The 15,601-nt window shown below is 42.0% G+C and overlaps 3 non-coding genes and 4 pseudogenes across 3 annotated transcripts; all 7 read left to right on the top strand.

The window, feature by feature from the left end:
* Positions 1-3,196: 3,196 nt before the first annotated feature.
* Positions 3,197-3,384, top strand: LOC149931111 (U2 spliceosomal RNA). Its single transcript, XR_016476474.1, has one exon. It is a non-coding gene; the product is annotated as a U2 spliceosomal RNA (small nuclear RNA).
* A 1,028-nt stretch (positions 3,385-4,412) lies between these two features.
* Positions 4,413-4,556, top strand: LOC149931110 (U2 spliceosomal RNA; annotated as a pseudogene).
* Positions 4,557-6,078: 1,522 nt separating this feature from the next.
* LOC149931109 (U2 spliceosomal RNA) lies at positions 6,079-6,264 on the top strand. Its single transcript, XR_016476446.1, has one exon. It is a non-coding gene; the product is annotated as a U2 spliceosomal RNA (small nuclear RNA).
* A 1,087-nt stretch (positions 6,265-7,351) lies between these two features.
* LOC149931108 (U2 spliceosomal RNA) lies at positions 7,352-7,543 on the top strand. The gene has a single exon (XR_016476161.1). It is a non-coding gene; the product is annotated as a U2 spliceosomal RNA (small nuclear RNA).
* A 1,069-nt stretch (positions 7,544-8,612) lies between these two features.
* LOC149931107 (U2 spliceosomal RNA) lies at positions 8,613-8,715 on the top strand (annotated as a pseudogene).
* A 4,505-nt stretch (positions 8,716-13,220) lies between these two features.
* On the top strand, positions 13,221-13,323 carry LOC149931106 (U2 spliceosomal RNA; annotated as a pseudogene).
* A 1,598-nt stretch (positions 13,324-14,921) lies between these two features.
* On the top strand, positions 14,922-15,099 carry LOC149931105 (U2 spliceosomal RNA; annotated as a pseudogene).
* The last annotated feature ends 502 nt before the right edge of the window (positions 15,100-15,601 follow it).

Below are 15,601 nucleotides of genomic sequence, written 5' to 3'. Positions count from 1 at the left end.
TAGTATTGCCGGGTTTGTGAGGACCAAGGGGAAGGCGTTGGCGGCCGAAAAACGGAAGGCTATGTCAGTGTATAGATGGTTCCTGGGGCTTTTGAGTCGCGCCCCTGAGCGCAACACTTTCGCTGTTGCCGCTGAGGAGCACTTTCAGGCCCGCCTCCAGGAGCAGTACGATGAACAGTATAAGTATTTGACTGGTCTCCGGGACGGGGTGGCCATCGCCGGGGAAGAGCGATTCTCCGCGGAGTTTTACCTCCAGTTTAAAGGGGGCTCCAAGCGGGTGGAGATTGCGGAGGTCGAGGTCGATGGAGTCAGGAGTAATGACCCTGGCATCATCGAGGCCGCCTTCGTAGATTTCTATAGTGATTTGTATAAAGCCGACAGTGTAGGACAGTTTGAGTGTCCTCCTAATTTACCTCGTTTATCGAAGGAAGAGTGCACGCCTTTAGAGGATGACGTCACTGACGGAGAATTGCTCTATGCCCTGAAGTCCTTTAAAGCCGGCAAAGCGCCGGGTCCTGACGGCTTGACCGTCGCCTTTTACAAAACCTTTTGGGCTATAATTGGCCCCATACTTACCCTGGTAGTCAATTCCGCTCTCAAAGAAGGGTCCCTCCCCCCATCAATGCAGACAGGTATTATCTCCCTGTTATGCAAAGACGAGGTACGTAGGCATCTCGTGGGGTCTTGGCGCCCTATTACGCTTTTGAACGTCGATAGACGTTTAATTGCTAAGGTATTTGAGAATCGTCTAAAGGCCGTTACACCAAAATTAATTGGTGTAAACCAGTCTTGTGGGGTGAAAGGGCGTCTGCCCTTACATAACTTAACTTTACTTAGAGATACTATTGTTTCCCTCAAAGAGCGCCGCCAAGCGGGTTATCTGCTCGCAATCGATTTTAATAAGGCTTTTGATCGATTGGATCACTCGTTTATTTTTAACATTTTAACTTCGTTTGGGTTCGGTCCCAATTTTATATCATTTGTCAAAATTTTATATAAAAACAACACGAGCAACATTTTACTTAATAACTCCCTGAGCGGTGCTTTTTCCGTGAATAAGGGTGTAAGGCAGGGGTGTCCACTTTCGCCCATTTTATTTGTTTTATCAATAGAAACATTACTGTTTAACTTACGCTTAAATCCTTCTATTCGCGGCCTCCCTTCTCCGGGTGCCCCGATCGAGGACGCTCTGAAATTCGCAGCTCATGCCGACGATATAAATTGTGTCGAATCCGACTTATCTGGTATTAACGTCATTGCCTTAGAAACTGAAAAATTCTGTGCTATGTCAGGGAGCAAATTAAATGAGGAAAAAACAAAAATAATTAGACTTGGCGTTGGGCATACCGACTCTTCCGAACACAAACCTTTTATCATAAGTAATGGTCCAGTGAAAATTATGGGTATTCTTTTTAATGCTGCTGGTGTTGACCCCTTAAATGAAAATATTTTTAAAACACGCTTTACAAACACTATCGCCAATTGGCAGTCTTTGTCAATTTCGTTCGCCGGTAAAGCGCAATTATTACGCCAGGTGGCGGTGCCGCGCTTGACTTACCCTGTACCACTCGTGAATTTTTCCTCGAAGACGCTGGTCGACCTGGAAAAAACGATGTTCTCGTTCCTATGGAACAAGAAAACTGAACTTATTAATAGGAAAACACTCTACTTACCAGTCGAGGAAGGGGGAATTGGCATTCCCCACCTGAACACCATCATAGCATCTCTCACGTTGTCACGAGTTATCAGCTGCCTAAAAACTGAGATCCACGTTGTCCACAAGTCGGTCGCATATAATCTTTCGACGGCCGTCAAAACAGTGTTTGGTCTAAAATTAGATCTTAGAAGTCCACATGCAGCGGAAACTAGCGCCAACTATGTCGCCGCAAAAGTTACTGCCCTAATCGTCAAACCAACCTTAAAGGCGAATAAAACGCTATTAGATTTGAGTAACGCTGACATAAGTCGCAGGGTAGCGAACAAATACGTACCAAAAACTGTATCTCTCCAACCCCACCTTAACTGGAGAACTATCTTTAAACGCGTTGGAAATCGTTCCATCGAAGGAACCCGTCGGGACTTCCTGTACAAAGTGGTATACGACGCCGTTCCTGTGCGGGACATTTTGTTCACACGTCATATAAGTAAAACTCGGGTGTGCCCTTTTTGCACCCAAAACGAATCGCTAGTACATTTATTGTATCAATGCACCAACGCCAAACTCCTTTTAAATCATCTGCGCAAATTTTTTAACTTAAAATTTTTATCTGTTAAAAGTGTTCTTTATCATGCTCCTCTACCTGTTTCATTATCACTTCTCTATGTATTTAATATTGTTTTAGCTGAAATTAAGTTCCAAGTATGGAAGGCTCGAAATGCCAAACTTTTTGAGAGTAAATTTGTAACTGCATCAATTGTAAACGAACGAGTTCGTACTCAGATTTTAAAACGGGCGCGGGCAGACCTACAGCGCCTCCAGCGGCCCGATTTCGAGACGAAATGGTGTGACGTCACCATCCCTATAGTTATATTAAAAGGCAATGGCGTAGAGTTATTGTATTAACTCCTCTAGGTGGAGCTTTTTTCTAGTTTCGTTATGTAGGCGCACTTATGCGCATCTACTTATCTTGTGCAACCATATATCTTACCAGGCTCCGTGCAATTTTTTTCCCATGTATAGGGTTTTTTTTTAGTGCAAAATTATTTTTATTTTTGTGAACTATATAATTATAGTACTCTATTTGGCTCAGTTCAATTTTTTCCCCTTAATGGGGTTTTTGTCTTGGTGTGATAAACTCATATTTATATGCACTAAACAATTGTTACCTTTTCGGGATCAGTGCAAATTTGTTGTTGTGTGTACAATTACCTAAGCAGTTATTTTTTAATCCGATAATTCACTTCTCAAAGTTCATATAATTAAGATCAATGTATTAGTATTATTTTTCCGAGGGAACTCCTTTAGTTTTTTATTACGTTAAAATGGTTGTTTTTAAACAAAACAACAAAATTAAGACAAAGTTAAAAAAACTCTTTAATTTGACAATTTGTAACAAAGATATTTTCTTGATTACAATAATACCAGCAAAAACATAAATATGCCAGTAACTTACCTGTAATGACGCTAACAGTTCTTCTGAATTTTGTAAACTTTTTCTGCGATAATTTAATTAATAAGTAACCGCGGGAATTGTAACTTGTTTTTTGTACTTCAAATAAACAAATTCAGTATCTGTTCTTATCAGCTTAATATCTGATACGGGTCCCATCGGGGCCCAAGATATTAAACTTATTTTTGGACGGCGGCGGAGAGGTCGGAGCTTGCTCCACCTCCGCCACGGGTTGGCCTGGTATTGCAGTTCTTCCAGGATCGGCCCACCTCGCTCAATGAATCTAAAATCAAACACCATTTATATATATATATATATATTCCTGACGTCATAAGAGGGAAAGTCGTCATTGGCTAGTAGATCATTTTGAAGATTCGGACGGATTTGTTTTGTAATTTTTTACCTTAACTGTCGTACGTTACCAACGGTATGTTTTTTTTAAGTCACTTTCGTTACTAACAGGAGACATGATTAGGAGTTCACAGCCGGCCGCTTTTCGACATTCGCAAAAATTACCCCCTCCCAAACCATGGTAACTCCGTTCTCGAAACGGACACCATATAAGTTATTTACATCGAGTTACCTAGCGAGGATTGCGGTACTATCGCTGTAGAAATAGGGGACTGTTAAAAGCGGGATGGTTTGGAAAAAACGAGTTTTTGTGTTGCTGATGCCGGGGCGCGTACTACGCGGCAACCACGGTCAATTCGTAGTGCCATATCTCATGACACTTCTCTACAGCTGTTCTGGTAAGCGTGCAGGAGGAAACTCCGTATGATCAAGATCTTACTTTTTCTAATTATCGATTAAGCACGGTTCCATGTTGCCACTTATTTAAAAAAAGACCCAGAGAAAACCGAAGATAAATTATCGCCTTGGCGAACTAGTTAGAAACAGCGTAAAAGAAAATATTTAAAAATAAACAAATTTTATTAGAAAGACTCAAATACCCCGTTAATGAAAAAAAAGAGGGTGAGAGGAAGAGATCAGCCACCGGCACGCCGTGTTCCCTGGTGGTCTCCCTCCCTCCCAAGAAATGACCCCACTCGACGCGGCTTACCTTCGTTGATGGGTCGAGAACCAATGTATTCCGCGTGATATTACCGTTGACGGCTGAAAACGCTCGATGGCCGTCGATCTTTTTGTTTGAAATCAAGAAGTTACCTTCTTTGGTCAGACGTGATGGTTATACACGCTGTCATCTCCAACCACGAGCAATCTGCTTAAACATAATTATGAAATTTATGAATGCTCAATCTCACTCTTTTTCTTTTTCAACCACCAAAGCCCCCTTTGCCGGTTATCGCTTCTCGGCCTTTTGGCTAAGATCAAAGTGTAGTATCTGTTCCCAGCTATTTCGCTGAAATCTTGGACGAAAGGCCGTTAAGCGACGTATACGCTTCTCAGCCTGTTCCTGCGATGCTGACTTACCTGCCGGTATCCTGAAGTTGCTGTTCCTGTTCCTGCTCCTGCTGCTGCCGCTGCTGTTTCCGGTTCCGTTGCTGTTCCTGATTCCGCTGCCGTTCCTGGTCCTGGTCCTGCTGACACTTACCTGTCGCTGGTGTTCCTGGTCTCCACGCTGTATCCTGACTTGGCCGATTCCTGCCATTTCCACTTGACGCTGTTCCTTCCTGGGACTTGACTTCACCCGACGACCCCTCTAAAGCCATCATGGCTGCAGAGGTGAAGAAGCGGACCGCTCGACTGGACGTCGATGCTGGCTACTTGGAAATCGCTCAGACCTTCCTCGGAAAGCTCGGATCCGATTCAATCGAAATGCTTCAACCTGTTGGTAAAGAATCTTACTTACTTACCTTCACAACCCTGGCCTTCCTGAAACAAGCAGTCTCCTACGGAGAATTAACGATCAACAATAAGACCTGTAAAGTCACCAGCGTCGAGGATGACGGCGTCTGGTTGACAATCAAGAATCTGCAACCATGGATACAATGGGATGCCATATTGACAAACTTACGACAATATGGCGAAATTAAGGCCCATCGCCTAGATGAATATAAAGAACTCAAAGGGATCAAAAATGGAGATAGAGCGGTAAAAATCAGAATTAATAAAACTATACCTAATGTTCTTTATTTTGGCCGCAGTCGAGCCCTGGTTTACTACCCAGGTGTTTCAAAAAAGTGCTTCTTTTGTGATCAGGAGGGGCACATTGCCTCTGCCTGCGACGCAAAAAAGAATAACCAGACGACCGAGAAGACAAAACCCCGAACCAACGACGACTTACCCAAAGATCCTGAAATAACCAGAAACTCCACACCTATACTCACCAACGCCACCACTCGAGACGATAACCTGAAAGTAAACCAAGAAAATCAAACAAGTAACTTACCCATACTTACCGCTGCCGACGAATCAAAAAGCTCTGAAGAGAGCTGGACGATGACGTCACCCGAACCATCCAAGAAGAACCCAGATCCTCCAGTCCAAACAAGCCAATACGCCGACGCCTTGAAATCTCCACCACAACCAGATGAACCTGAAAATAAACCCGAAACAACAAGCACCGACCCTGAACAATCCGAATCCGACAGCAGCAACGACGAGACCACTACAGCCACCGGTCCCAGGTGGGATCCAAATACCTGGGAACTGGGGGATAACCAAGATTTTAAGAAACTCACCAAACAAGAACTCCAAATACTGTTAGAACGCATTAACCGAGAACCTCCAAGCCGCACCCCATACATCACCTGGCAAATAGACTATATAAAAAACGACATCACATCCATCCTCCAAAATTATCCTAAACGCCGTAACAGCACGACTCCAATAAAAAAAGTGAAAAAAGGGAAATCTTAAAATTAAAATTTTAAAATTTTATACGTAAACCTCGGTTTTAATTTTGTGAAATTATTAGTTTTCTACCTTTTATTTTTTGTGACTAATTATTGACCTGTTTTAATTTAAACTAACTTAAAAAACAGGAATATATGACAAGGGTACTGTACCAAATTTGATTTTTTAATAAACAAATTCAGTATCTGTTCTTATCAGCTTAATATCTGATACGGGTCCCATCGGGGCCCAAGATATTAAACTTATTTTTGGACGGCGGCGGAGAGGTCGGAGCTTGCTCCACCTCCGCCACGGGTTGGCCTGGTATTGCAGTTCTTCCAGGATCGGCCCACCTCGCTCAATGAATCTAAAATCAAACACCATTTATATATATATATATATATATATATATATATATATATATATATATATATATATTCCTGACGTCATAAGAGGGAAAGTCGTCATTGGCTAGTAGATCATTTTGAAGATTCGGACGGATTTGTTTTGTAATTTTTTACCTTAACTGTCGTACGTTACCAACGGTATGTTTTTTTTAAGTCACTTTCGTTACTAACAGGAGACATGATTAGGAGTTCACAGCCGGCCGCTTTTCGACATTCGCATTGGCAACACGTCTTCCCCTTTAAAAAAATTACCCCCTCCCAAACCATGGTAACTCCGTTCTCGAAACGGACACCATATAAGTTATTTACATCGAGTTACCTAGCGAGGATTGCGGTACTATCGCTGTAGAAATAGGGGACTGTTAAAAGCGGGATGGTTTGAAAAAAACGAGTTTTTGTGTTGCTGATGCCGGGGCGCGTACTACGCGGCAACCACGGTCAATTCGTAGTGCCATATCTCATGACACTTCTCTACAGCTGTTCTGGTAAGCGTGCAGGAGGAAACTCCGTATGATCAAGATCTTACTTTTTCTAATTATCGATTAAGCACGGTTCCATGTTGCCACTTATTTAAAAAAAGACCCAGAGAAAACCGAAGATAAATTATCGCCTTGGCGAACTAGTTAGAAACAGCGTAAAAGAAAATATTTAAAAATAAACAAATTTTATTAGAAAGACTCAAATACCCCGTTAATGAAAAAAAAGAGGGTGAGAGGAAGAGATCAGCCACCGGCACGCCGTGTTCCCTGGTGGTCTCCCTCCCTCCCAAGAAATGACCCCACTCGACGCGGCTTACCGTCGTTGATGGGTCGAGAACCAATGTATTCCGCGTGATATTACCGTTGACGGCTGAAAACGCTCGATGGCCGTCGATCTTTTTGTTTGAAATCAAGAAGTTACCTTCTTTGGTCAGACGTGATGGTTATACACGCTGTCATCTCCAACCACGAGCAATCTGCTTAAACATAATTATGAAATTTATGAATGCTCAATCTCACTCTTTTTCTTTTTCAACCACCAAAGCCCCCTTTGCCGGTTATCGCTTCTCGGCCTTTTGGCTAAGATCAAAGTGTAGTATCTGTTCTTATCAGCTTAATATCTGATACGGGTCCCATCGGGGCCCAAGATATTAAACTTATTTTTGGACGGCGGCGGAGAGGTCGGAGCTTGCTCCACCTCCGCCACGGGTTGGCCTGGTATTGCAGTTCTTCCAGGATCGGCCCACCTCGCTCAATGAATCTAAAATCAAACACCATATATATATATATATATATATATATATATATATATATTCCTGACGTCATAAGAGGGAAAGTCGTCATTGGCTAGTAGATCATTTTGAAGATTCGGACGGATTTGTTTTGTAATTTTTTACCTTAACTGTCGTACGTTACCAACGGTATGTTTTTTTTAAGTCACTTTCGTTACTAACAGGAGACATGATTAGGAGTTCACAGCCGGCCGCTTTTCGACATTCGCATTGGCAACACGTCTTCCCCTTTAAAAAAATTACCCCCTCCCAAACCATGGTAACTCCGTTCTCGAAACGGACACCATATAAGTTATTTACATCGAGTTACCTAGCGAGGATTGCGGTACTATCGCTGTAGAAATAGGGGACTGTTAAAAGCGGGATGGTTTGGAAAAAACGAGTTTTTGTGTTGCTGATGCCGGGGCGCGTACTACGCGGCAACCACGGTCAATTCGTAGTGCCATATCTCATGACACTTCTCTACAGCTGTTCTGGTAAGCGTGCAGGAGGAAAATCCGTATGATCAAGATCTTACTTTTTCTAATTATCGATTAAGCACGGTTCCATGTTGCCACTTATTTAAAAAAAGACCCAGAGAAAACCGAAGATAAATTATCGCCTTGGCGAACTAGTTAGAAACAGCGTAAAAGAAAATATTTAAAAATACACAAATTTTATTAGAAAGACTCAAATACCCCGTTAATGAAAAAAAAGAGGGTGAGAGGAAGAGATCAGCCACCGGCACGCCGTGTTCCCTGGTGGTCTCCCTCCCTCCCAAGAAATGACCCCACTCGACGCGGCTTACCGTCGTTGATGGGTCGAGAACCAATGTATTCCGCGTGATATTACCGTTGACGGCTGAAAACGCTCGATGGCCGTCGATCTTTTTGTTTGAAATCAAGAAGTTACCTTCTTTGGTCAGACGTGATGGTTATACACGCTGTCATCTCCAACCACGAGCAATCTGCTTAAACATAATTATGAAATTTATGAATGCTCAATCTCACTCTTTTTCTTTTTCAACCACCAAAGCCCCCTTTGCCGGTTATCGCTTCTCGGCCTTTTGGCTAAGATCAAAGTGTAGTATCTGTTCCCAGCTATTTCGCTGAAATCTTGGCCGAAAGGCCGTTAAGCGAGTTTTCCAGCTATACAGCTAGTTCCTGCGATGCTGACTTACCTGCCGGTATCCTGACGTTCCTGTTCCTGCTTCTGAAGCTGCCGCTGCTGTTTCCGGTTCCTCTGCTGTTCCTGACTCCGCTGCTGTTCCTGGTCCTGGTCCTGCTGACACTTACCTGTCGCTGCTGTTCCTGGTCTCCACGCTGTATCCTGACTTGGCCGATTCCTGCCATTTTCACTTGACGCTGTTCCTTCCTGGGACTTGACTTTACCCGACGACCCCTCTAAAGCCATCATGGCTGCAGAGGTGAAGAAGCGGACTGCCCGGCTTGAAGTCGACGCCGGATTCCTGGACGTTGCTCAAACCTTCTACTCTAAACTTGGACCTCAGTGTTTGGAGACTCTTCAACCTGTTGGGAAAAGCTGCTACCTTCTTACCTTTACCACTCTGGCCTTCCTCCAGCAAGCTGTCTCCTATGGGGAGCTGATTATAAATGGGAAACCCTGCACGATAACCAGCATCGACGACAACGGTGTCTGGTTAACCATCAAGAACCTGCCCTCCTGGATTCAATGGGATGCCATACTTACCACATTACGACCATACGGAACCATCAAAGCTCACCGACTAGACGAATACCCCGAATTAAAAGGACTTAGAAATGGCGACCGCTCCGTAAAAATCATCATGTCGAAAACCATCCCTAATGTGCTCTTTTTTGGACGCAGCAGGGCGTTAATATACTATACAGGCGTCGTAAAGAAATGCTTTTTTTGCGACCAAGAAGGCCACAACACCTCAACTTGCGAAATCAAACGAGCCAGGCAAGCAGAGCGGAACCAACCCATGGAGGAAGGCCAGAAAGAGTCTCCGAAGGATGAGCCCGAGCGCGTCCAGGAGACAGGCGGCAGTACTTCTGCTAAAGAACACGATCCATTAGCAGAAGCAGCAGCACCACAAGAGGCATCACCCAGCGACCACCAGGAACCACGACCGAAATACCTACCCATCTCACCGTCCTCAGTAGAAACCATCAAGAAATATTCACAGGCAAAACTTCAAGAATTTAAGACACACGTTCAGACAGCAGACGACATAGACGATGCAAGGAAAAAGGAATGGATCGAGATCATCAACGCAGCACAAGCAAAATTTTCAAAACGGCGTATCCACACCTCTCCGGAAAGAGAGGCCAAGAAGGGAAAGACCCGGAACGAGGAGAAGAAGTCATTCGCCAGCGCCGCCAAAAGCACACCCGAACAAGATATATATGCAGAATACGTAACATACTGAATTTTGCACATATGTTTCTAATACACTTTTAATATATTTTTAAAATGTATTTTAGTGTATTATTCACATATTTTATTCGTCACCTTTAATTTTAAAATTAAGTTTTTTTATCTCGATTATTTCTTAGTGTTTTGTTTTAAAGTTTTTAACTTTACGTAACTCACTGTTTAAACCCTGCAAAAAAAAATTAATTATATGCCTAATAACTATACTTACCTTGATCGACTATGAACTTGACTTTTGTTCGCAATAATTTAATTAAGTAAAAACGCGAACAAATACAACAAACGTAAACATGTAAAAATGTAAAATTAACGAAGCTTTTAATAAACAATTAAAAGTATCTGTTCCCAGCTATTTCGCTGAAATCTTGGCCGAAAGGCCGTTAAGCGACGTATACGCTTCTCAGCCTGTTCCTGCGATGCTGACTTACCTGCCGGTATCCTGACGTCTCTGTTCCTGTTCCTGTTTCTGCCGCTGCTGTTTCCGGTTCCTCTGCTGTTCCTGTTTCCGCTGCTGTTCCTGGTCCTGGCCCTGCTGACACTTACCTGTCGCTGCTGATCCTGGTCTCCACGCTGTATCCTGACTTGGCTGTTTCCTGCCACTGCTGCTCGACGCTGTTCCTTCCTGGGACTTGCCTTCATCCGACGATCCTCCCATAGCCATCATGGCTATGGAGGTGAAAAAACGCACTGCTCACCTTCAGGTCGACGCCGGATTCCTGGACGTCGCTCGGACCTTCCACGACAAGCTCGGCTCTGATTGCCTCGACACTCTCCAACCTGTTGGTAAAGACAAGTTTTTAATAACTTTTACGACCCTGGCCCTCCTGCAACAAGCGCTCTCCTACAACGACCTTGAAATTAACGATAAACCCTGCCGACTTACCAGCGTCGAAGATGACGGCGTCTGGGTGACCATCAAGAATCTACCCTCTTGGATCCAATGGGACTCCATACTTACCACTATGCGACATTACGGCACCATCAAAGCACACCGACTCGACGAATACCCTCAACTTAAAGGACTAAAAAATGGCGACAGATCGGTTAAAATTAAAATAGAAAAAACTATACCAAATGTTCTTTATTTCGGACGCAGCAGAGCGCTGGTCTACTACCAGGGAGTCGTAAAGAGATGTTTCTTTTGCGACAAGGAGGGACACAATGTGTCCTCATGCGAGGTGAAACAGGCTAGGAAGGAAGCCGAAACGCGGAAAATCGCTGAAGGCCAGGAGATGGAACCAACAGAGAGGTCAGAGCACGTCCAGGCAGTGGACATGGTCGACCCGCCCCAGGCACCCGAGAAAATCAACGAAGACCACAACAGAGACCTATATGTCAGTCCCAAAAACCTAGAATACATAAAGAACTACTCGCAGCAGGAACTCAAAGAATTCATGGAATACCTAAGGACTACAGACGAATTGAACGACAGGCGGAAGCAGGTGTTTCTCACGCTCGCCAACCAAGAACTGGAAAAATATACAAAACGACACATGCCCAACTCTCCAGGCAAAGCCGCCAAGAAAGGAAAGACACAAGCCGAAGAGAAAAAGACATTCGCCACCGCCACCAAAAACACACCTGAGAAGGATGTATATACACAATACGTAACATACTAAATCTTTTTATCTCGTAATGACAAAATTTAATTTTAAATTATGCAGAACTCATTTTTATTCATTTACTTCTGTTTACACTTTTATCTGGTTTTAACTTTATTAACCCTGAAAGCAATTAGTTTTTTATTTTTAAGAAAAATAATTATACTCACCTTGTGATGTTAAAAGAAAAAAAACAATTAATACTTAATATATATATATATATATATATATATATATATATATATATATATATATATATATATATATATCATATATATATATATATATATATATATATATATATATATATATATATATATATATATATATATATATATATATATATATATATATATATATATATATATATATATATATATATATATATATATATATATATATATATATATATATATATATATATATATATATATATATATATATATATATATATATATATATATATATATATATATATATATATATATATATATATATATATATATATATATATATATATATATATATATATATATATATATATATATATATATATATATATATATATATATATATATATATATATATATATATATATATATATATATATATATATATATATATATATATATTCCTGACGTCATAAGAGGGAAAGTCGTCATTGGCTAGTAGATCATTTTGAAGATTCGGACGGATTTGTTTTGTAATTTTTTACCTTAACTGTCGTACGTTACCAACGGTATGTTTTTTTTAAGTCACTTTCGTTACTAACAGGAGACATGATTAGGAGTTCACAGCCGGCCGCTTTTCGACATTCGCATTGGCAACACGTCTTCCCCTTTAAAAAAATTACCCCCTCCCAAACCATGGTAACTCCGTTCTCGAAACGGACACCATATAAGTTATTTACATCGAGTTACCTAGCGAGAATTGCGGTACTATCGCTGTAGAAATAGGGGACTGTTAAAAGCGGGATGGTTTGGAAAAAACGAGTTTTTGTGTTGCTGATGCCGGGGCGCGTACTACGCGGCAACCACGGTCAATTCGTAGTGCCATATCTCATGACACTTCTCTACAGCTGTTCTGGTAAGCGTGCAGGAGGAAACTCCGTATGATCAAGATCTTACTTTTTCTAATTATCGATTAAGCACGGTTCCATGTTGCCACTTATTTAAAAAAAGACCCAGAGAAAACCGAAGATAAATTATCGCCTTGGCGAACTAGTTAGAAACAGCGTAAAAGAAAATATTTAAAAATACACAAATTTTATTAGAAAGACTCAAATACCCCGTTAATGAAAAAAAAGAGGGTGAGAGGAAGAGATCAGCCACCGGCACGCCGTGTTCCCTGGTGGTCTCCCTCCCTCCCAAGAAATGACCCCACTCGACGCGGCTTACCGTCGTTGATGGGTCGAGAACCAATGTATTCCGCGTGATATTACCGTTGACGGCTGAAAACGCTCGATGGCCGTCGATCTTTTTGTTTGAAATCAAGAAGTTACCTTCTTTGGTCAGACGTGATGGTTATACACGCTGTCATCTCCAACCACGAGCAATCTGCTTAAACATAATTATGAAATTTATGAATGCTCAATCTCACTCTTTTTCTTTTTCAACCACCAAAGCCCCCTTTGCCGGTTATCGCTTCTCGGCCTTTTGGCTAAGATCAAAGTGTAGTATCTGTTCCCAGCTATTTCGCTGAAATCTTGGCCGAAAGGCCGTCAAGCGAGTTTCCCAGCTATACAGCTAGTTCCTGCGATGCTGACTTACCTGCCGGTATCCTGACGTTCCTGTTCCTGATCCTGCTTCTGAAGCTGCCGCTGCTGTTTCCGGTTCCTTTGCTGTTCCTGATTCCGCTGCTGTTCCTGGTCCTGGTCCTGCTGGCACTTACCTGTCGCTGCTGTTCCTGGTCACCACGCCTGTATCCTGACTTGGCTGAATCCTGCCAACACCACTTGACGCTATTCCTTCCTGGGACTTGACCTCACCTGACGACCCCTCTGAAGCCATCATGGCTGCAGAGGTGAAAAAGAGGACTGCCAGACTCGAAGTCGACGCCGGATTCCTGGACGTCGCTCGGACTTTCTACGACAAACTTGGACCACAGTGTTTGGAGACTCTTCAACCTGTTGGGAAAAATTGCTACCTCCTTACCTTTACCACCCTGGCCTTCCTCCAGCAAGCTGTCTCCTATGGGGAACTGACCATCAACGACAAACCCTGCCTGATTACCAGCATCGACGACGACGGTGTCTGGCTAACAATAAAGAACCTGCCCTCCTGGATTCAATGGGATGCCATACTTACCACATTACGACCATACGGAACCATCAAAGCCCACCGACTAGACGAATACCCCGAATTAAAAGGTTTAAAAAATGGCGATCGCTCAGTAAAAATAATCATGACCAAAACTATCCCCAATGTACTCTTTTTTGGACGGAGCAGAGCTTTAGTATATTATACAGGCGTCGTAAAGAAGTGTTTTTTTTGCGACCAAGAAGGTCATAACACTTCCACATGCGAAATCAAACGAGCCCGTCAAGCAGACCGTAACCAACCCATGGAGGGAGGCCAGAACGAGTCAACAAAGGAAAAGTCCGAGCACGTCCAGGAGACAGCCAACAGTACTTCTGCTAAGGAGCAATTACCCATAGCAGAAGCGGTAACACCACAAGAGGCACCACCCAGCGACCACCAGGAAGCACGATCTAAAGACCTATATATCAGTCCAGACAAACTAGAAGCCATCAGCAAATATCCGCAAGCACAACTCCAAGCATTCATGAAATACATCCGGACAACAGACGAAATAAACGAAGTGAGGAGACAGAGGTTCATCGAGGTCATCAACAAAGAACAGGAAAAATTTTCAAAACGGCGTATGCCCAACTCTCCGGAAAAGGCAGCCAAGAAGGGAAAGACCCAAAACGAAGAAGGGAAGACATTCGCTAGCGTCACCAAAAACACACCTGAACAGGATTTATACGCAGAATACGTAACTTACTGAATTTTTGTAAATATGTTTCTGGTACATTTTTAATATATTTTAAAAAAAATATATTTTAGTGTATTGTTCATATGTTTTATTTGTAACTTTTTTTTTAAAAAATTCAGTTTTTATCCCGATCATTTATAGTGTTTTTTTTAAAGTTTTTAACTTTACTTAACTCTTGATGTTTTAAACCTGGAAAAAAGAAAAATTAATTATATGCTTAGAAACTATATAAAAAAGAATACTTACCTCGATGAATTATGAACTAGCCTTGTTCGCGATAATTTAATTAATTAAAACGCGAACAAATATAACGAATGTAAAAATGACTAATGTAAAAACGACAATCTTTTAATAAACAATTAAAAGTATCTGTTCTTATCAGCTTAATATCTGATACGGGTCCCATCGGGGCCCAAGATATTAAACTTATTTTTGGACGGCGGCGGAGAGGTCGGAGCTTGCTCCACCTCCGCCACGGGTTGGCCTGGTATTGCAGTTCTTCCAGGATCGGCCCACCTCGCTCAATGAATCTAAAATCAAACACCATATATATATATATATATATATATATATATATATATATATATATATATATATATATATATATATATATATATATATATTCCTGACGTCATAAGAGGGAAAGTCGTCATTGGCTAGTAGATCATTTTGAAGATTCGGACGGATTTGTTTTGTAATTTTTTACCTTAACTGTCGTACGTTACCAACGGTATGTTTTTTTTAAGTCACTTTCGTTACTAACAGGAGACATGATTAGGAGTTCACAGCCGGCCGCTTTTCGACATTCGCATTGGCAACACGTCTTCCCCTTTAAAAAAATTACCCCCTCCCAAACCATGGTAACTCCGTTCTCGAAACGGACACCATATAAGTTATTTACATCGAGTTACCTAGCGAGGATTGCGGTACTATCGCTGTAGAAATAGGGGACTGTTAAAAGCGGGATGGTTTGGAAAAAACGAGTTTTTGTGTTGCTGATGCCGGGGCGCGTACTACGCGGCA

The sequence above is a fragment of the Leiobunum rupestre genome, chromosome 9, assembly GCF_980474605.1.
Source record: "Leiobunum rupestre chromosome 9, qqLeiRupe1.1.hap1, whole genome shotgun sequence".
NCBI classification, from domain to species: Eukaryota; Metazoa; Arthropoda; class Arachnida; order Opiliones; family Sclerosomatidae; genus Leiobunum; species Leiobunum rupestre.
The sequence above is the reverse complement of the archived record's forward strand: the minus strand, read 5'-3'. Positions and strand labels throughout refer to the sequence as shown.